The 23,600-nt window shown below is 36.7% G+C and overlaps 1 protein-coding gene across 12 annotated transcripts in view; it reads right to left on the reverse strand.

The window, feature by feature from the left end:
• Positions 1-23,600, reverse strand: part of PKHD1 (PKHD1 ciliary IPT domain containing fibrocystin/polyductin) — a 475,771-nt gene that overhangs the window by 140,910 nt on the left and 311,261 nt on the right. The window lies entirely within an intron of this gene.

Below are 23,600 nucleotides of genomic sequence, written 5' to 3' on the forward strand. Positions count from 1 at the left end.
ATGGTACAAGTCTACTATGAACCAAGATAACTAATTCATGTCTGTACACCTGAGCTTAGATGGAGAGGGAGAGTCACAGAAAAAAAGACTACTGTCAATTGCTATAATTTTAATGAAAAAATTTAGTCTTACCTTAGTTCCTCGTTTGTCGTGACATCCTACATACAGAATATTAAAGTAATTGCTAGTTTTTAAAGGAAAAGTAACTAAACTCAAAGAGAGGAAATAACAAAGGTTAACACTAGATCATTGAATGGAGCCAGAGGTTGGATTAGGACAAGGGAAGTTTGATTAAGTCCAGGTTCTTTCCACTAAATAACATTGCCTCACCTGTCTGACTCATAGTCCTTCCCCAGCTAAATGGTAAAAAAAAAAAAAAAAAAAAAAAAAAAAACCAATACCAGGGTGCCTGGGTGGCTCAGTTGGCTAGACATCAACTTTGGCTCGGGTTGTGATTTCAGGGTCCTGGGATCCAGTTCTGCATTGGGCTCTGCTCTCAGAGGGGAGTCTGCTTCTCCCTCTCCCTCTCCCCAATGCCACCACTTGTACTCTCTCTCTCTCAAATAAATTAATAAAATCTTAAAAGACCCAATACCCCCACATCTCAGAATGATATCAAGATAATCCACAAAATTATGAAAAATCTGTGAACCATACAATGGAATACCATACAGTCATTTAAAAAGTGCTTTGTAGGAGAGCATAAATTACAAAACATTGTGTTCATGATGTGCAGATTGAAAGAACAAGGATATAAAACAATATGACCAATTTGTTTTTTAAATAAAAATAGTGCACACAGAGAAAACAGAAGACAGGAAGGATGCACAGTAAAATATTAGCCCACCTATGGATGGTGAGTTTATTAGTGATTTTCACTTAAATGTAAATTTTCTAAATTAACAGATGATACATCATAGTAAGAAAAAATACTTTTTTAAAAAGAAAATGAGGTTATGAATATAAAGGCACACCAAAGTCAATTGGCAGTACAAAAGAAACTGATCCTTTCCTTCATGTTAAGTGTCATCTGGATAATCTTTTTATTATTATCTGCACTGCTGAAAAAAGTTTTTCAGATGATAGGCACTATAATGTTCTGAAAAGTTTCTTATTAAATGAGTTAAAACTCATTTCTTGTGGTCATAGGGTATTTTTAGGGCAGAGGCTTTGAGATATACAGAAAACCCTAGACTAGTGGCCACAGTGTGGTCTCTGCAGGACAGAGTACAGTGCTGCCATGAGATCTTTTCCCCAGACACAGCCCATGGGGCATGCTGAGGGCTCCTTGGAACTTCCAGAGAGTTCCACCCAGGCAAGAGAGCCCCTGGCCCAGTGTCGGGTGTGATGCCAGGGCCCCTTCCTCTGTGTCTTAGGAGGCCTGCCCCATATTCCCTCCTGCAAGGCACACCTTGATGGGGCCAGAGTCTGCGTGGACAACCACCCCCAGCTGGTCCTACTGGGACTGGCTCCATCCTCCACCCCGAAGGTTCTGGCTACAGCTGCTACTTGTACTTGTGAACAGATTTTTGTCTACACTTGGAAAAGGCATGTACAACGTTGGTAGGAGATAGAGCCCACCCTCCATGCCTGTCCCAGACATTTTTTTTTTTTTTTAGAAAGAAGTCCACATTCTTTAGTGTTGTACCAAAAAATAATGGGAAAACCCAAAAGTAAATTAAACATTACCACATTTGTTTATACTCTATCTAGTTCTTCATATTATCTTTTCTATTCAAACAACAGAAAGTAGGTAGCAATTTGGGGATTGAAAAAGAGATAAAAAACAAAAGATTCTTTTCGACCACATTTATTCTACATCGTGTCTATACCATGTGCTCACAGAGATAGCTTCTTTTACTTCACTGTACAGGAATTCCAGTGTATATAAAACTAAACCTGCTCAGAAGCAGAGGGACACTAGAAATGATGGGTCCATCTCCTGGCACATTGTCACACAGTTCAAACAATGATGCAGCTACCAGCTTGTAATTTTTGAGGACTGCAAACAAGACAGTGTATGATATGATAAAGATGGATGCATGTCATCATACCAAAACTGACAGAACATACAACTCAAAGAGTGAAATCTAATGTAAACTAAAATGAATGAACCTCATTCCTTAATTTCCTTAAATAAGGTTTCTGTTCCAACCAGATGAATCTGTTCTCTCTCCCAAGAAATAGCTATGTACTTCTCACCCATTACTTAAAATATCATTGTCTTTACTCTGCCCTTCAGTCTACTCATTCTTAAAAACTGACTGAAGTTCCTTTGCCTTTAAGAAGTCTTCCCATGGGAGTCTCTTCCCCATGGAATACCCAATCCCCACCTCTGTTCCATCCAATTTTGACACCATAGATACTGCTGCCTTGCAATTGATTTTGTACTCTTGCTTTCTGTGGCTATTCAACTTTGATTATGTTATATTCAATAAAAATATGGCTACCTAGCTATATAAACCCTATATCTCATAGCAGTGTTCTTGACAGAAAAAAAAGAAGAACTATGAAGCCATTAGCCCAAGTTTTATGTGAAAAATACAAATGAAATTAAGTTGACTTTTTCCATTAAGGCTTCTGAAACCTTGCAGGCTCATGAAAATTAATCTCTCCCCTATGCTCCTGAAGCCTTGGGAATCCATATGTCACAAAGGACCATATACATATGGCAGGAATATGGCCCCTTTCATTTCTGTGTCCACACAGCAATAGTGGTAATTTCAAAGAAAATCATGACCCCCATTATCAAGAATTTAGATGGTTCTGTCGGACAAGTATCAGTTTTCTTTAATTGCAACATCCACACTTTCCACTCACAGGCTTCTATTATTTGGTTACCCTTCAACCATTTCAAGAAATCCTACCTTCAGAACTGCCTGAAGCCCAGCTGTCTGCTTAACACTAGTGAGACTCTTATAGCTACAGGGGAGAGGATAGACCTTTTTGTTCTGAGCAAAAAACACCTAAAACAATAAATAAACAAAAAAATTAAAAGAGCTGTTTGCAGCATAACTGGACCTAAATGAAAACCATATGAAAAGAGAGGAAACTATGAATAATCACTGCAAAATCTCCTGAAAGAAAACCTTTAAAAATATATAAACAAGATGTCAGCACAGTTTTCTTTATTTTGGCACTAACATTTTATCTAGTTCTGAGAAAATATAATACTTTTGGTCAAAAGAACATAATTACAAAAAAGGAAAAAAAATTATTCTTTCCTATTCGATTCAAAAAGTTTTTACAACCATGCACAAGACATCCATATATAAACACCCGCCACTTAAATGGATTTGTTAACTAAACGTTGGGGAGGTCTTAATGGTGATGGCTGCATCTGACCACAGGCTCGGAGTGTCTGGATGCCAAGATGTTTTCTTCCCAGGAATAGGGATAGCCATAGATTTCCGAATTCTATCAGTTTCTAGTTTGTTTTTAAACTTCAGTTTAAACTTTTTTTCATTGTTTTCAGCACCACTGAAAGGTACTGCAGATTCGCAGCCTGCATTGTACTGTGAGAGGTACTGAAGGGAATGGTTGTAGCGATGTCAGCATTGATGATGATAAGAAGAGTTATCATAAGTGTCAACTATTCGTCTAACCGGCCTCCTTTCTCCTTTCTTTCCACAAAATCCACCACATCTTTTCTTCCCTTTTTTTTTTTTTTTTTTTTTTTAGGATTTTATTTTTATTTATTTTAGAGAGAGAGCATGAGCAGAGAGGGGAGGGGGCAGAGGGAGAAGCAGACTCCCCACTAAGCAGGGAGCTCGATATGGGGCTCAATCCTGGGATCCCAGGATCATGACCTGAGCAGAAGGGAGACAGTTAACCAAATGAGCCACCCAGGAACCCCTCACTACATCTTTTCTGAGAACTGTTCTCCTTAACAACCATCCTAATTCTGTGTCCTACTGAGCACTGCTGATTATAGTCCCACAGTCCCTTTGTGAAACGTGGTTGAGGAATCCAACCTGCCTTTGTCTGTGAAAATCCTTCCCTTGGACTTCATGGTATCTGTTTTATTGAGGTATAATTGACAAATAAAACGTAAGATATTTAAAACACACAATGTGCCGATTTGATCTATATAGATGCTGTAAAAAGATGGCCCTCATCGAGTTAATCAGCATGGAGACCTCACACATTTACTTTTTGTGTGTGGGAGCATTTAAGTTCTATTCTCAGAAGATTTCAATGATTCAATACAGTGCTATCAATGACAGTTGCCTGGACTTTTGAATTGAAACTAAGGAGAGAGAAAAATTTACCCTCCGGTGATAAAGCTAGGAAAAGCCTGACAGGTTTACTTGTCTCCTACAGAATGTAGAAACCTTTTCTTCCATAGATGCACATGAGGTCAAAATATAGAAATAAGAGAGATTGGGGGAGTGCCTGCCACAATTTCCCAAGTGGATTGAAAAAGGCTACTTTCACGTATTTTTAATATAACCACAATCACCACCACATGTTAAGGCTTACTTTGTGCCTGTATATACATTAATTCACTTAATCCTTTAAAATGTCTATTAGCCAGACATTTTATTCTTATATCACAGAATAAGAACTTGAGGGTCAGAAAGAGCAGTTTGCTCAAAATTATACATTTACCTAATTGCACAGTTAAAATTATTACAGTTCTGCCTTCCTTCAAAATTCAAGCTCATTTTCATCATAGCATACTGCTTCCATCCTGTGTTCCTACCTCAGCATGTGCCTTTTCTCAGCATGGAGACAATAGCCAAACTGAGACTAGAACCTACTAGTTCACTGGACCAGACAGAACCATCTTCTTTTGCAGGCTACATACGTGATCCCGAACACCTGCCAACAAATGAATAAGGCCACCAACTCCACATTGTAATATTGCTTGAATAAAATTGTTATAGTAGAGTAGTGAAGTTTGAGCAATGAGCAAAGTAAATTATAGTGGTCTTTAAAAACAAATGTGAGATTCTTATTTATTAGGTGTTATACCACTGAATCAAGAGGTTCAATGAGTTCTGATTTCCAGAAAAGATACATCCATTCAAGGTAGCAGGCATTTATTAGAAGTCTTTTTTGTGTTCTGCTATGTACTAGGTGCTAAATAATAGAAACAATCCATAAAAAACAATATTTTCCTGCTCCTGTAGAAGCTACTTGGAGGAAGGACAGAGATGCCTCAAGTAGCTTAGGAACAGTCACCAAGAAGCATATTATTAAAATCACGTGGTAGATTTTCAGGATAAGCAGGGAGTGTCAAGGCAAGACACAATTCAAGAGTACTGAGTACCTCTTTATTTTACTTATCAAGTATTTAGGGAGCTTCGTAAAAATAATTGTTATGGACACACATGTGTGAAGTGGTAATATATCAGAAAGAAGTACCCAAAGTACAGTCAAAATATACCATCACCAATCTGATGCAGGAGATGGCAAGATAGATGATGGCAGCAATGATGTCAGTGTGGAAGGAGAGGGTCCTCGGGCAAGGTTGAGGTGACAAATGATTTGCTGTTTAGTTCAGAGTTCTTTCCTCATAAATACCAGAGTGAGTTAGGACAGAACAGAAGAAACAGAAAATGACAGGGCAAAGGGAGTGGATAAGGCTCTCCACACTATCTTTAAAAAGTAAATGAGAAAAGAAATAAGAAAAAATATGAGAGCTTTTGAAGAAGGTTCTCCATAAACTTACTCTTCTCCCAGTTCCCACTTCTCAGTAAACCAGAGGAGTCCTCACCCAGTGGCTCGGGTGAAAAGTTTTACAGTAATCTCTGATTATTCTCTTTTTCTTTGACCCAACCCATCAGCAGCTCATGTTTCCTCTGTCTTCAACACGTACTTCACCAGTCCGTCCTCCTTCACTACTACCCTAAACCAGGCCACCAGCATGTGTCACTTGTAATGGTAGTGCACTGTCCTAACAGTCTGTCTGCTTCTGCCTTGTCCCCACCAACAGTCAACTCTCCACACAGGATGAACCAGATTACAACATGAATTGGCCCTTGTCCCTGCTCTGTTTAAAATCTTGCAATGACCTGGATAAAATCTAAAACTTACATAGGATTGATCAAGTAACCACTTAACTTCAAAGAACACATGGTCATGCTTACATGATTCACAGCAAGACCTCTAGTTAATATTTATAATCAGAAAAATCCAATTTCTTTCAATCTAAGTATAAATCAAAGTATAAGTTCTCTTGACTTTTCTGAAGTCCAAAAAATCCAACATGTTGTTCATCAGTCTCCCCCAAAGTCAACTGAAGCAGAGCAACAATGAAGAGTAACTTAACTCAGAGATCAATTTATATTATAATGTGGAACAAAAGAAAATAATATTGTTTCAAACATCTTGTTAAGACTACTTTGAATGAGTCTATGAGTTAAGTCTATAAACTTCACAAGAAATTTTTCCTCTGAAGGTTTCACTTCAATGTTTTTCATAAAATAACTCAATTAAACACAAATAAATTCAGATATGTAATTTTGTTGGTAAAAATCCTTAAGGGGGTCTGAATAGAATCTGTCTCCATAACAATGCATTAGAAAGACTTAATAAACTGACTTTTAACAAAAGAAGACTATAGAGAAGTGTTTAAAAAAATGGGTTGAATAAGGTCTATACTTCAGTTATACTAGACTAATATCTACTTGCTAAATTTTATAATGTCCAGGTTATGAAATATATTATCATGGAATTCTGAGTAAAGTGTACATGAGAACTCCACTATTTTTGCAACTTCTTGTGAAGTTTCAATTATTTTATATTTTTTTAAAAGGTTAAAAAAGGAATGCTCTCCATAAAATGGATGCACTAAGGTAATTACATATTATTCATATAAACTCACTAAAAAATCATCAGGACTCATACTGAGAAATTTTGTTTTTAATATTTTTATTATATAGAGCACAAACAATGGGATCATAAAAACCATGACCAAAAAAAAAAAAAAAAAAAAAAAAAGCCCCAGGAACTCCTAGCTTTATAAACTTGGAAATTTTACTCAACTTTTCTACCCTCAGTTTTTGTATCTGTGAATGCAGATTATATTAACATAGCACAGAGAGATTTAAATGAGATAAGGTATATAGAATGCTTGGTAGATGCCTGACATAGAGTAAACACACAGGATAAAGAACTCAATAAATGGTATTTAGTTATATAGTTTCCATTTACAAAATTGACTTTCTTTCAAAAGAGCTTATAGTTCTGACTCTGAAAGAGGTTATTAACACATTCATTAAAGAAAATCCATTCTTATGGCTCTTGCCAAATTTCAGCTTGCTAGCCTTATAATTAACGTTTTGTATATATCCCTGCTTGAACTGCCTACTTCACAAATCTGGATGGGTATCAGGTACTTCAAAATTAACATGACCAAATCTGAACTCATAATCTTTTCCCCAAAATTCAGTCCTCTTTTAGTAAAAGGCACCATCATCAGTCTCTGCAATCCAGAAACCAAGAGAGTGCCTCACATCCAACACATCTTACAGACTCTACAGACTCGTATCTCCTGTCTCTGTGTCCACCCACTTCTCTCCATGGGCACTTCAGCTCCTGATAACAGGTTATCCTATCTCTTGTTTGGACCTCCTAAGTGGTGTACCTAGATCCATTTTTTATTCTTCCTGTTGTCTGCATTGTACTTCGAACGGTTCTTTTTTTTTTTTTTTAATATAGGAATGTGATTATAAGTTCTACTTCCCATCCATACTATCCTCTTAGAAACTTAAAACAGTAACACAATGCTCCTGGATGGTAAAAACTAAAATTCTTGATATTACCAGTGAATACCCTCTGACCCCTAACTACTCCTAAGAACCCTATTGTGCTGGGTCCCTGCTCTTCACGTCAGCCAACCTAGCCCTCCTCTAAGACCCTCATGCTGTCCGTTCTTCCTCCCAACACAGAACCAGCTCTTAGGCCTCTGCTTCTCCATCATCTCTTCTGGCTCTATCAACTTTGAAAGAATTAGATTGGCCCCAGTGTCATTTCCAGGCTCCAATTTTCTCTTCTTCCTGTCTTTTTGATCAGTGACGTTATCTGCTTCCTAGATGACCAGCCATCATTTTCTACCTGAGTCCTAATCCACATATCTAATTATCTTCTTAACATCTCCACTTGGTGTCTCCAACTTAACATTTCCCATCTTCCACCCTGAGAAATCTGTTCCTCTTCCAGTCTTCTCACCTCAGTGCATGTTACCGCCATCCACCAGGATGCTCAGTCAAAAAATCTGAAGCACTTCCCTCAGCTCAACTTTCAGTCCATTGGCATGTCAAGACAGTGCCATCTCTTCTCTCCATCCCCATTGCCTCCTCTATAGTCCTGGCCACCATGATATTTGGCCTCAAATGGCCTCCTAACTCATAGCCCAGCTTCTGCTTTTTTCTCTACTGCTCTTCATCTATATAGCAGCCAGAGTTGTTCTCAAAACATAAGTCAGAATCCCTCAATCTATCAATTGCCCTCAGCAAACCCCTCAGTGATTTTCCCTCTGACCTCTCACACCTAAACAAGGTACCACTTGACTTGGTATCTACCATATCATACCACTCCCCCCTTTGCTCACTCTGGTCCAGCTATAGTGACCTTCTCTCTGTCTTCCACTCCCCAAAGGCCACCTGAGAGATAATGCTGGACCAGATGTCCCTCCTTCACTGAGCACCCTAGCCCATTCTTATCAGAGAGCAGGATGCCTCTTACCATTCAGATCTCAGCTCAAAATTTTCTTCCCCAGAGAGGTCTCCCTTGTCTATTTAATTAAAAGGGTACTCTGTATATTCCCCAACTATTTTCAATTGTACCACCCTGTTTATTTCCTTACTAGAGCATTTTATAATGTACAACTATGTTGTATATATTTCTGTATTAGCTTTTTATTGTCTCTCTTTCCATGAAGATATAAACTCCCAGAGGACAGTGATCTCTTCAGATTTGCCTCTACATCCCCAGGGCTTACAGTCACACCTGGCACATAGTAAGTACCTATCAGATATTTGTTGAATCATTGAGTGCTGTTCGCTCTTGCTGGAGTGCTCTTTCCAAACCCCCACACCCCACTTTGCTTTTAATTAAGGCCCACGGATGGTTTAGTTCTCACCTCTGTAATCATTCTGCAGGGAAACCTTCTCTAACCTGCCTCAAGATACTGTATTCATGTTTTCAGAATCCTATAAACCTTCCTTCATAGCATTTATCCCATATGTAATTTTACATTTACTTTATATTTATTTCATTAATGTCTGGGTACAGAGACCATGTTGATTTCTACTTTTTATTGTATTTCCAGGCTATAACTCAATGTTTGACATAGGGTAAGAATTCTCAAAAATTGTATTGAATAAAACAATAACAATGTTCAAAGGTAATAACTACTCTATGAAGAAATTCTGTACATAGAGAAAAACACACCGAAGCAATTGCCATCTATCTTCTCTCCCACAGGGATCCTTGCTGTGCTGTACGTCCTTCCAGACATTTCTTTTATCCACATATACGCATACAGGTATGCGTATGTTATTTTAGTTTATTTACAGAACTAGGCTAATACATAATATTAGCTGAATGCCCAGATCTCCATCCTTTTGTCAACATGGAATTCAATCATCTTCCCCTTTGGTAATTAAATATTTTAAAATAGTGCTTAATTTTGTTTTAATTAACATTTATTCTAATTCTAGTAGGGAAGAATATTTTTCCATGGGTTTATTAGTCAGATGTATGTCTTCCTTTGTGGCTCATGTATTCAAACTCTTTAATGTTTATTCTTCTAGTATGTTCATATTGTCTTCTATTTATTCCTAAGCATTTTTTACATATAAAAAAATAATAGCCCTCCATCTGTACTATCAAAAATTGCAATATTTTCCATTTTAATATCTGCCTTTGCATTTTGTAATTGGTATGCAAAAATATTAATATTCTTAAATATTGATTTTTTATGTTGTCAAATCTATGACTTCTTGCTATTATAATTGTTACATTTCTTATAAGAAATGTAATTTAAATTACATGTAATAAAAGTAATTTATGTATGTAATAAATGTAATTTAAATTACATAATATTTACTTAAATGTTCTTCAAATAATTTTATGGTTTTATTTTTTTACATTTATTTTTTAATCTACCTGTAATTTTTCAGGGTGAGGCACAATTTGAGAATCTAATTTTATAGTTTTCCAATGTGTTTACCAATTACTCCAGCACAAGTCTGCAACTAATTTGAAGTGCTAATTTATTTAAATTCTAAGTAATAATACATACCTGAGTCTATCGCTAGGCATTCTCTTCTGTTTTGGTGCCAACAGCAAGATGTAATTATTCACACAAAAGGTGTGTGTCTATATATATGTGTATATATATATATATGTGTGTGTGTGTGTATATATATATGTACATATATGTATATATATATTTTTTAAGATTTATTTATTTATTTGAGAGAGAGAGAGACAATGTGCACATGAGTGGGAGGGGCAGAGGAAGAAAGAGCAAGAATCTCAAGCAGACTCTGTGTTGAGCTCTAAGCCAACATGGTGCTTGATCCCAGAATACTGGGACCATGACCTGAGCCGAAACCAAGAGCCAGACACTTAACTGCCTGCACTACCCAGGGGCCCCAAGGTATATATTTTTCAAAAAGTAACTGGTTGGCTATCTTCAAGTGTTTATTGTTCCAAAAGACTTAGAATTAGTGAATCTGATTTCAAATGCATGTATCTGACTTGTTATTAAAGTTGCATTTATTTGACATCTTTAAAATATTGACCCTTTCCACTGATATTATGCATCACCATTTATTCTAACCTCCTTTTATGCCTCTCACTAGTGTTTTATTTATTTTATTTATTTATTTATTTTATTTCATTTTTTAAAGATTTTATTTACTTATTTATTTGACAGAGAGAGACACAGTGAGAGAAGGAACACAAGCAGGGGAACTGAGAGAGGGAGGAGCAGGCTTCCCACTCAGCAGGGAACCCAATGAGGATCTCGATCCCAGGACCCTGGGATCACGACCTGAGCTGAGGTAGCTGCTTAACTGAGTGAGCCACCCAGGCACCCTTACTAGGGTTTTATAGTTTTGTTTCCATTCCTCCTGTAATTTTTCTTAACTTTATTTTTAGATATTTTAAATTGAAATTTAAAAAGGATATTACATTAAAATATTCAAAAACTAGTAATTTGTGCAATCACTGAATGAATGCAATAATGGTTTTTCAGATGATTCTCTAGTGTCCTAGAACAAAATATATATAATCTACAAAAAAATGACGGTTTGGATTCTCTAATGCATTATTTTTCTTGGCCCAATATATTGGCTAACTTTAATAATAATATTTAATGGTTATTGTGATACACAATAATTTTTAAGGTCAGTTTTTCCATAAAATAGAAAGGTGCTTCTTTGAGAAGGATTTTTTTAAAGATTTTATTTATTTATTTGACAGACAGAGATCACAAGTAGGCAGAGAGGCAGACAGAGAGAGAGAGGGGGGAAAGCAGGGTTCCCGCTGAGCAGAGAGCCCAATGTGGGGCTCGATCCCAGGACCCTGGGATCATGACCTGAGCTGAAGGCAGAGGCTTAACCCACTGAGCCGCTAAACCATTCTATTAAGAAATATTGATTTAAAGGATATCACTAAAAAATAAAAAATATTTTTATAGTCTTAATTTACTGTTTAAGAATGCAAGCTTAATTTTATTAAATGTGTTTGTTTTGTATCAAGTTGATCATGTTCTTAGGCTATATATATTGCTTTGATAATATTATAATAAGGAATTATTTTAAACTGTCCTTCTTTACTTGAATAAATCACACTCAACCATCATTTTTTTCCCTTATTACTGGATTTCATTTCATTTCCCAATATATTACTGTTTTATATAGGATTTCATTTTTTTAGCATTGTAATTTTTTTAATTTTAAAACATTTTTTTAATTTATTTATTTTTTTCAGCGTAACAGTATTCATTGTTTTTGCACAACACCCAGTGCTCCATGCAATCCGTGCCTTCTCTAATACCTACTACCTGGCTCCCCCAACCTCCCACCCCCACCCCTTCAAAACCCTCAGATTGTTTTTCAGAGTCCATAGTCTCTCATGGTTTACCTCCCCTTCCAATTTCCGTCAACTCCCTTCTCCTCTCCATCTCCCCTTGTCCTCCATGCTATTTGTTATGCTCCACAAATAAGTGAAACCATATGATAATTGACTCTCTCTGCTTGACTTATTTCACTCAGCATAATCTCTTCCAGTCCCGTCCATGTTGCTACAAAAGTTGGGTATTCATCCTTTCTGATGGAGGCATAATACTCCATAGTGTATATGGACCACATCTTCTTTATCCATTCGTCCGTTGAAGGGCAACTTGGTTCTTTCCACAGTTTGGAGACCATGGCCATTGCTGCTATAAACATTGGGGTACATATATTCTCCTGAAGCTGTTTCAAAAAATTGAAGCAGAAGGAAAATTTCCAGACTCTTTCTATGAAGCCAGCATTACTTTGATCCCCAAACCAGGCAAAGACCCTACCAAAAGAGAATTTCAGACCAATATCACCGATGAATATGGATGCTAAGATTCTCAACAAGATCCTAGCAAACAGGACCCAACAGCACATTAAAAAGATTATCCACCATGACCAGGTGGGATTCATCCCTGGGCTACAAGGATGGTTCAACATTCGCAAATCAAACAATGTGATAGAACAAATTGATAAGAGAGAAGAACCACATGGCCCTCTCAATTGATGCAGAAAAAGCATTTGACAAAATCCAGCATCCATTCCTGATTAAAATGCTTCAAAGTATAGGGATAGAGGGAACATTCCTGAACTTCATCAAATCTATCTATGAAAGACCCACAGCAAATATCATCCTCAATGGGAAAAAGCTTGCAGCCTTCCCATTGAGATCAGGAACACGATAAGGATGCCCACTCTCACCACTCTTGTTCAACATAGTATTAGAAGTCCTAGCAACAGCAATCAGACAACAAAGAGAAATAAAAAGTATCCAAATTGGCAATGAAGAAGTCAAACTCCCTCTCTTTGCAGATGACATGATTCTTTACATGGAAAACCCAAAAGACTCCACCCCCAAACTACTAGAACTCATACAACAATTCAGCAATGTGGCAGGATACAAAGTCAATGTACAGAAAGCAGTGGCTTTCTTATACACTAACAATGAAAATACAGAAAGGGAAATTAGAGAATCGATTCCATATACTATAGCACCAAGAACCATAAGATACGTGGGAATAAACCTAACCAAAGAGGTAAAGGATCTGTACTCGAGGAACTACAGAACACTCATGAAAGAAATTGAAGAAGACACAAAAAGATGAAAGACCAGTCCATGCTCTTGTATTGGAAGAATAAACATTGTTAAAATGTCTATACTGCCTAGAGAAATCCACACTTTTAATGCCATTCCAATCAAAATTCCACCAGTATTTTTCAAAGAGCTGGAGCAAATAATCCAAAAATTTGTATGGAATCAGAGGAGACCCTGAATCGCTAAGGAAATGTTGAAAAACAAAAATAAAACTGGGGGCATCACATTACCTGATTTCAAGCTTTACTACAAAGCTGTGATCACCAAGACAGCATGGTACTGGCATAAAAACACATAGACCAGTGGAACAGAGTAGAGAGCCCAGATATGGACCCTCAACTCTATGGTCAAATAATCTTCGACCAAACAGGAAAACATATACAGTGGAAAAAAGGCAGTCTCTTCAATAAATGGTGCTGGGAAAACTGGACAGCTATATGTAGAAGAATGAAACTCGACCATTCTCTTACACCATACACAAAGATAAACTCGAAATGTATAAAAGACCTCAACATGAGACAGGAATCCATTTTTTTTTGCATTTTATTTACACTTAGATGTTGCCCCAGGTTTTCTTTTTTGAATTACCTTTAGCAGCTGTTTTCGAAAATTATTTTATGAAAATAAATAAAAAGTATTTTATGCTTGTTTCCTAAAATTAATTGAAAAATTCCCCATATTTTCTTATGCTATGGAACATATTATACAACATAAAAAGTGTTAGATATTTGAATGACTGAAAGAATATGCCATCAATTTATTTGAACCAAATGTATTCTTGAAAACAAATCTTTGATAACTGTATGTCTTTTGCTATTATTGGTTCTTTCAGTTATATTCTTCTCTAACCAATTATGATAATTTATATTCCTACATATAATTTATTTTTTAGACCAGAATGGCACTCTATAGACCTATACAGTTTATTATACTTCTAATCTCTTTGTTATCTGTTATATTTGAATTCTCATTTCTTAGTTTACATATTATTTTTCTTGTATAATTAATGTCATTAAAGATTAAACCATTATCTCAAAAAAATTTCAAGTCTACTAATTTCCTATTTTCTAATTCACCAATTTCTCCTTTTATCTTACACAAATTAATTTCATTAGACTTATGGTTATTTTGTTTCTGGTTCTCACGTTGACAGCTCAGTTTGTTTATTTTTGTATTTTATTATTCGACAATGAAAGCATTTAATGTGATTGCATGTTGGCCACAACTCATGCAATTTATTACTATTTTGCTAGCATCCTACTGCTGGAGTTTCCATCTCCTCTCTGATACAAAAGTTATTTAGAAGGTTTATTTTTTTCTTTTCAGCTCTTCTATCTTGTAAGAGATTGAAATTATTGGTTAAGACGTTTCTACCTTTACATTTATTTTATTGTGATCATATTCTATATCATTTCTTTTTACTAAAATTTCTTAAGGTTTTAATTATATTTATATTCTGAGGTAAATTATATTTATATTCTTTGTATATACAAATTAAATTGCCTTTATTACATCATTCAGATTTCTTCATGTTTTCTTTATAATTTTTAACCTAGTTTAAAAGTTAAGAACTGAAAGAGAGGGGCACCTGGGTGGCTCAGTCAGTAAAGAGTCCAACTCTTGATTTTGCCTAAGGTCATGATCTCCTGGTCCTGGGATAGAGCCCCATGCTTAGCATTCTCTCTCTCCCTCTCCTTCTCCCTCTCTCCCTTCCCTTTCCCCCACCTTGTGGCTTTTTCATTCTCTCTCCAAAACACACACACACACACACACACACACACACACTGACAGGAGTATTTAAATATCTTTCATTATCATTTTTGTTTCTGTCAATTTCCTCATTTGTTTAAGATCTGCTTTATATATTTCTTTATTATGTTATCCAGTACAAAACCTTCCTGACTCTTGAGGTCTCCCAGGAGATTGAAGTCTTTATTAATATAAAATGCATTTATTTTATAACTTAATTTTTCTTTCCTTTTTTTATTTCATTAATTCATTTTATCTAATATTTAATTAATTTTTTCTATGTCGGTTTTATTTTCCTCAAGTAAAAAAAGTTGTGATTACATGTTGATTTCTTACCCATTCTTTTCCTATGTGTGGTCATTTTTAATGATCATATTTTCTTCATTTTTTATTTTATTATTTTTATTTTTTATTATGTTCAATTAGCCAACATAGAGTACATCATTAGTTTTTGATACAGTGTTCAACAATTCATTAGCTGCGTGTTTTCTTTTTATAACTGGAAAATTTATTCTTATTTTCTTACTTCTATTGTCTATACCTTTTTTTGTTGCTTTAATTCTCTTACTATTTAACTTTCTTCTCCTTTCGTATTTTACTATTTATTTTATGGTTTCTTTCATTCTTTCTCTCTGGTGATTTGGAAGTAAATACCCTATTTTAAATTCTGCTAGAACAAACTGATTCATCTTTGCTTCATATGCCAGTCATGTCCCATCATCAGTTTCCTATGGCCACAGTCCCAGGTTGTAAACCCAGAATTTTATCTGAGAATAATGATCTGTGATGGTTAGTTTATGTGTTAACGTGGCTAAGCTGTAGGGCCCAGTTATTCTATCAAACACTAATGCACATGTTTCTTCGAAGGTATTCTGTAAATGTCGTTAATATCTACAAGGAATTGATCTTAAGTAAAGATTACCCTCAATAATGTGGATGTGCTTCAGCAATCATTTGGAAGGCCTTAAAAGCAAAACTGAAATTTACCTGAAGAAACAATTCTGTCTTGAGACAAGGTTCAAGACTTTACTGTCTACCAACCTGCCCTATAAATTTTGCACTTACTGTCCTGCCTAAGAATATAAGCCAATTCCCTGAGATACATCTCTTTATATATACTACTATATATAGACTATATATTATACATATACACACACATAATCTATGGGTTGTATGTATTTATATAAATAGAACCCTAACTGATACATTAACTTTTCAAATTCTATGTAGTTTCTTTTATAAAATTAGACTTTGTTTTATTTTAACAGTCATATTTACAACATTTTATTTAACTTATTCCAGTGCTTATCTTTAAAATAGTTACTTTATATACCTTTACAGTATTCCTAAACTTTATTCATAAATTTTAAATCAGTTTAAGCTCTTTATCAGAATACATTTTTGCATTATTTCAGTTCTTACAAAGCAAAAGATATCTATATCTGTATATAGATATAGATATAGATACACACACACACACTTTTTTGGCTTCACATGTAAACAACAATTTTAGCAGGGTGTCCAATTCTTTGATTGAAACCACTAAACATGTATATATTTTTCATCACTAAACATAAATGTATTTTTTCCTAAATGAGTATGTATTTTACACTATGTTCTTCCTATATTTAATAGTGTAGAGAATTCTAAGGTTAAGAAGCTTTATGTAACCTTCTGGGTTTTTTTGGTTTTTTTTTTTTTTTAAATTTTGTATTTTTTATAAACATTTATTTTTATCCCCAGGGGTACAGGTCTGTGAATCACCAAGTTTACACACTTCATAGCACTCACCAAAGCACATACCCTCCCCAATGTCCATAACCCCACCCCCCTTCTTCCAACCCCCCTCCCCCCAGCAACCCTCAGTTTGTTTTGTGAGATTAAGAGTCACTTATGGTTTAGCTCCCTCCCAGTCCCATCTTGTTTCATTTATTCTTCTCCTACCCACTTAAGCCCCCATGTTGCATCACCACTTCCTCATATCAGGGAGATCATATGATAGTTGTCTTTCTCTGCCTGACTTATTTCGATGAGCATGATACGCTCTAGTTCCATCCACGTTGTCGCAAATGGCAAGATTTCATTTCTTTTGATGTCTGCATAGTATTCCATTGTGTATATATACCACATCTTCTTTATCCATTCATCTGTTGATGGACATCTAGGTTCTTTCCATAGTTTGGCTACTGTGGACATTGCTGCTATAAACATTCAGGTGCACGTGCCCCTTTGGATCACTACGTTTGTATCTTTAGGGTAAATTCCCAGTAGTGCAATTCCTGGGTCATAGGGCAGTTCTATTTTCAACATTTTGAGGAACCTCCATGCTGTTTTCCAGAGTGGTTGCACCAGCTTGCATTCTCACCAACAGTGTAGGAGGGTTCCCCTTTCTCCGCATCCTCACCAGCATCTGTCATTTCCTGACTTGTTGATTTTAGCCATTCTGACTGGTGTGAGGTGATATTTCATTGTGGTTTTGATTTGTATTTCCCTGATGTCGAGTGATATGGAGCACTTTTTCAAGTGTCTGTTGGCCATCTGGATGTCTTCTTTGCAGAAATGTCTGTTCATGTCCTCTGCCCATTTCTTGATTGGATTATTTGTTCTTTGGGTGTTGAGTTTGCTAAGTTCTTTATAGATTTTGGACACTAGCCCTTTATCTGATATGTCATTTGCAAATATCTTCTCCATTCTGTCAGTTATCTTTTGATTTTGTTAACTGTTTCCTTTGCTGTGCAAAAGCTTTTGATCTTGGTGAAATCCCAATAGTTCATTTTTGCCCTTGTTTCCCTTGCCTTTGGCGATGTTCCTAGGAAGATGTTGCTGCGGCTGAGGTTGAAGAGGTTGTTGCCTGTGTTCTCCTCAAGGATTTTGATGGATTCCTTTCTCACATTGAGGTCCTTCATCCATTTTGAGTCTATTTTTGTGTGTGGTGTAAGGAAATGGTCCAATTTCATTTTTCTGCATGTGGCTGTCCAATATTCCCAGCACCATTTATTGAAGAGGCTGTCTTTTTCCATTGGACATTCTTTCCTGCTTTGTCAAAGATTAGTTGACCATAGAGTTGAGGGTCTATTTCTGGGCTCTCTATTCTGTTCCATTGATCTATGTGTCTGTTTTTGTGCCAGTACCATGCTGTCTTGATGATGACAGCTTCGTAATAGAGCTTGAAGTCCGGAATTGTGATGCCACCAACTTTGGCTTTCTTTTTCAATATCCCTTTGGCTATTCGAGGTCTTTTCTGGTTCTGTATAAATTTTAAAATTATTTGTTCCATTTTTTTGAAAAAGATGGATGGTATTTTGATAGGAATTGAATTAAATGTGTAGATTGCTTTAGGTAGCATAGACATTTTCACAATATTTATTCTTCCAATCCAGGAGCATGGAACATTTTGCCATTTCTTTGTGTCTTCCTCAATTTCTTTCATGAGTACTTTATAGTTTTCTGAGTATAGATTCTTAGCCTCTTTGGTTAGGTTTATTCCTAGGTATCTTATGGTTTGGGGTACAATTGTAAATGGGATTGATTCCTTAATTTCTCTTTCTTCTGTCTTGTTGTTGGTGTAGAGAAATGCAACTGATTACTGTGCATTGATTTTATATCCTGACACTTTACTGAATTCCTGTACAAGTTCTAGCAGTTTTGGAGTGGAGTCTTTCGGGTTTTCCACATATAGTATCATACCATCTGTGAAAAGTGATAATTTGACTTCTTCTTTGCCGATTTGGGTGCCTTTAATTTCCTTTTGTTGTCTGATTTCTGAGGCTAGGACTTCTAGTATTATGTTGAATAGCAGTGGTGATAATGGACATCCCTGCCGTGTTCCTGACCTTAGCAGAAAAGCTTTCAGCTTTTCTCCATTGAGAATGATATTTGCGGTGGGTTTTTCATAGATGGCTTTGATGATATTGAGGTATGCGCCCTCTATACCTACACTTTGAAGAGTTTTGATCAGGAAGAAATGCTGTACTTTGTCAAATGCTTTTTCAGCATCTATTGAGAATATCATATGGTTCTTGTTCTTTCTTTTATTGATGTGTTGTATCACATTGACTGATTTGCGGATGTTGAACCAACCTTGCAGCCCTGGGATAAATCCCACTTGGTCGTGGTGAATAATCCTTTTAATGTACTGTTGAATCCTATTGGCTAGTATTTTGGTGAGAATTTTTGCATCTGTGTTCATCAAGGATATTGGTCAATAGCTCCCTTTTTTGATGGGACCCTTGTCTGGTTTGGGGATCAAGGTGATGCTGGCCTCATAAAATGAGTTTGGAAGTTTTCCTTCCATTTCTATTTTTTGGAACAGTTTCAGGAGAATAGTAATTAGTTCTTCTTTAAATGTTTGGTAGAATTCCCCCGGGAAGCCGTCTGGCCCTGGGCTTTTGTTTGTTTGGAGATTTTTAATGACTGTTTCAATCTCCTTACTGGTTATGGGTCTGTTCAGGCTTTCTATTTCTTCCTGGTTCAGTTGTGGTAGTTTATATGTTTCTAGGAATACATCCATTTCTTCCAGATTGTCAAATTTGTTGGCGTAGAGTTGCTCATAGTATGTTCTTATAATAGTTTGTATTTCTTTGGTGTTAGTTGTGATCTCTCCTCTTTCATTCATGATTTTATTTATTTGGGTCCTTTCTCTTTTCTTTTTGATAAGTCTGGCCAGGGGTTTATCAATTTTATCAATTCTTTCAAAGAACCAGCTCCTAGTTTTGTTGATTTGCTCTATTGTTTTTTTGGTTTCTAGTTCATTGATTTCTGCTCTGATCTTTATGATTTCTCTTCTCCTGCTGGGCTTAGGGTTTCTTTCTTGTTCTTTCTCCAGCTCCTTTAGGTGTAGGGTTAGGTTGTGTACCTGAGATCTTTCTTGTTTCTTGAGTAAGGCTTGTACTGCTATATATTTTCCTCTCAGGACCGCTTTTGTTGTGTCCCACAGATTTTGAACTGTTGTATTTTCATTATCATTTGTTTCCATGATTTTTTTCAATTCTTCTTTAATTTCCCAGTTGACCCATTCATTCTTTAGAAGGATGCTGTTTAGTCTCCATATATTTGGGTTCTTTCCAAACTTCCTCTTGTGGTTGAGTTCTAGCTTCAGAGCATTGTGGTCTGAAAATATGCAGGGGATGATCCTAATCTTTTGATACTGGTTGAGTCCTGATTTAGGACCAAGGATGTGATCTATTGTGGAGAATGTTCCATGTGCACTAGAGAAGAATGTGTATTCTGTTGCTTTGGGATGAAATGTTCTAAATATATCTGTGATGTCCATCTGGTCCAGTGTGTCGTTTAAGGCCTTTATTTCCTTGCTGATCTTTTGCTTTGATGATCTGTCCATTTCAGTGAGGGGAGTGTTAAAGTCCCCTACGATTATTGTATTATTGTTGATGTGTTTCTTTGATTTTGTTATTAATTGGTTTATATAGTTGGCTGCTCCCATGTTGGGGGCATAGATATTTAAAATTGTTAGATCTTCTTGTTGGACAGACCCTTTGAGTATGATATAGTGTCCTTCCTCATCTCTTATTACAGTCTTTGGCTTAAAATCTAATTGATCTGATATAAGGATTGCCACTCCTGCTTTCTTCTGATGTCCATTAGCATGGTAAATTCTTTTCCACCCCCTCACTTTAAATCTGGAGGTGTCTTCAGGCTTAAAATGAGTTTCTTGGAGGCAACATATAGATGGGCTTTGTTTTTTTATCCATTCTGATACCTGTGTCTTTTGATTGGGGCATTTAGCCCATTAACATTCAGGGTAACTATTGAGAGATATGAATTTAGTGCCATTGTATTGCCTGTAAGGTGACTGTAAATGTATATTGTCTCTGTTCCTTACTGACCTACCACTTGTAGGCTCTCTCTTTGCTTAGAGGACCCCTTTCAATATTTCCTATAGAGCTGGTTTGGTGTTTGCAAATTCTTTCAGTTTTTGTTTGTCCTGGAAGCTTTTAATCTCTCCTTCTATTTTAAATGATAACCTAGCTGGATATAGTATTCTTGGCTGCATGTTTTTCCCATTTAGTGCTCTGAAAATATCATGCCAGCTCTTTCTGGCCTGCCAGGTCTCTGTGGATAAGTCAGCTGCCAATCTAATATTTTTACCATTGTATGTTGTACAACTTCTTTTCCCGGGCTGCTTTCAGGATTTTGTCTTTGTCACTAAGACTTGTAAATTTTACTATTAGGTGACGGGGTGTGGGCCTATTCTTATTGATTTTGACGGGCGTTCTCTGAACCTCCTGAATTTTGATGCTCGTTCCCTTTGCCATATTGGGGAAATTCTCCCCAATAATTCTCTCCAGTATACCTTCTGCTCCCCTCTCTCTTTCTTCTTCTTCTGGAATCCCAATTATTCTAATGTTGTTTCATCTTATGGTGTCACTTATCTCTCAAATTCTCCCCTCGTGGTCCAGTAGCTGTTTGTCCCTTTTTTGCTCAGCTTCTTTATTCTCTGTCATTTGGTCTTCTATATCGCTAATTCTTTCTTCTGCCTCATTTTTCCTAGCAGTGAGAGCCTCCATTTTTGATTGTACCTCATTAATAGCTTTTTTTATTTCAACTTGGTTAGATTTTAGTTCTTTTATTTCTCCAGATAGGGCTTTTATATCTCCCGAGAGGGTTTCTCTAATATCTTCCATGCCTTTTTCGAGCCCGGCTAGAACCTTGAAAATTGTCATTCTGAGCTCTAGATCTGACATATTACCAATGTCTGTATTGATTAGGTCCCTAGCCTTTGGTACTGCCTCTTGTTCTTTTTTTTGTGGTGAATTTTTCCGCCTTGTCATTTTGTCTAGATAGGAGTATATGAAGGAGCAAGTAAAATACTAAAAGGGTGTCAACAACCCCAGGAAAATATGCTTTAACCAAATCAGGAGAGATTCCAAATCATGAGGGGGGAGGAAGGGGATAAAAAGAGGTTCAAAAAGAAAGAAAGAAAAAAAAAGAAAAAAGAAGAAAAGAAAAGAATTAAAAAAAAAGAAAACGGATAAAGAAAAATATAAAAAAGAAAAAATATATATATTAAATAAACTAGTTTAAAAACGTTAAAAAAGAAAAGGGTAAAAGTTAAAAAAAATTTTAGCAGAAGAAGAGAAAAAAAATGAAAAAAAAATTTAATTAACTGCAAGACTAAAAAAATCACAGGGAGAAAGCTATGAGTTCCGTGCTTTGATTTCTCCTCCTCTGGAATTCTGCTGCTCTCCTTGGTATTGAAACTGCACTCCTTGTTAGGTAAACTTGGTCTTGGCTGGATTTCTTGTTGATCTTCTCGGGGAGGGGCCTGGTGTAGTGATTCTCAAGTGTCTTTTCCCCAGGCAGAATTGCACCGCCCTTACCAGGGACCGGGCTGAGTAATCCGCTCGGGTTTGCTTGCAGGAGCTTTTGTTCCCTGAGTGCTTTCCATAGAGTTCCGGAAGACAGGAATACAAATGGCGGCCACCTGGTCTCCGGCCCAGACTGGGCCGAGAGCCCAGGGCCCCACTCCTCAGTGCGCCCTCAGCGAACAGCTCCTAGTAACTCCCGTCTGCCTGACCTCCGGCCGCACTCCGAGCTCACCGAGCCTGCGACCGGTTCAAGGCAACACCGAGCTGTAAGCTTACTGTCGGCTCTATATCTGTAGCCGGCTCTCCCGATCCAAAACCCACAAGCTCTGCGACACTCAGACACCCACGATCCTTCTGTGACCCTGCGAGACCTGAGGCCACGCCGACCCCGCGTGGGCTTTGCCCTGGTTTAGCCTCCGGAGTGATGTCCCTCAGTGGAACAGACTTTTAAAAGTCCTGATTTTGTGCTCCATTGCTCCGCCGCTTGCTGGGAGCCGGCCCCTCCCCCCGGGGTCTATCTTCCCATGGCTTTGGATTCACTTCTCCGCCAGTCCTACCTTTCAGAAAGTGGTTGTTTTTCTGTTTCCAGAATTGCTGTTCTCTTCAATCTGCCGATGGATTTGCAGGTGTTTGCAATCTTTAGATAAGCTATCTAGCTGATCTCCTGTTAACTGTAGTCTCAGCCTGTTACTTCTCCACCATCTTGACTCCTCTCACCAACCTTCTGTTTTTTATTTTGTTCACTGCTTTTTCTTGTACTGTGAGGATATGTAGTGATCATTATTCTTGGTGTTGATCACTTCAAATTAAATGTAAGTACTCTCAGGTTTATTATGTGTATTTTAGGTGGACTTTCCATTATTCTTTCTTTTGTAATTACTGGACTCTTATTAAAAATAAGCAATTAGGGATGCCTGGGTGGCTCAGTGGAGTAGGCCACTGCCTTCGGTTCGGGTCATGATCCTGGGATCCTAGGATCAAGTCCCGCATTGGGCTCCCTGCTCAGCAGGGAGCCTGCCTCTCTCTCCACCTCTGCCTGCCTCTCTGCCTGTTTGTGTGCTCTCTCTTTCTGACAAATAAATAAATAAATAAATAAAATCTTTTAAAAAAATAAAATAAATAAAAATGAGAAATTAGTTATATGTGCATTACATTTTCTGTTTTCTATTTCTAATACCTTCTCTTATATGA

This window comes from Neovison vison, chromosome 1 (genome assembly GCF_020171115.1).
Source record: "Neovison vison isolate M4711 chromosome 1, ASM_NN_V1, whole genome shotgun sequence".
Classification (NCBI taxonomy): domain Eukaryota; kingdom Metazoa; phylum Chordata; class Mammalia; order Carnivora; family Mustelidae; genus Neogale; species Neogale vison.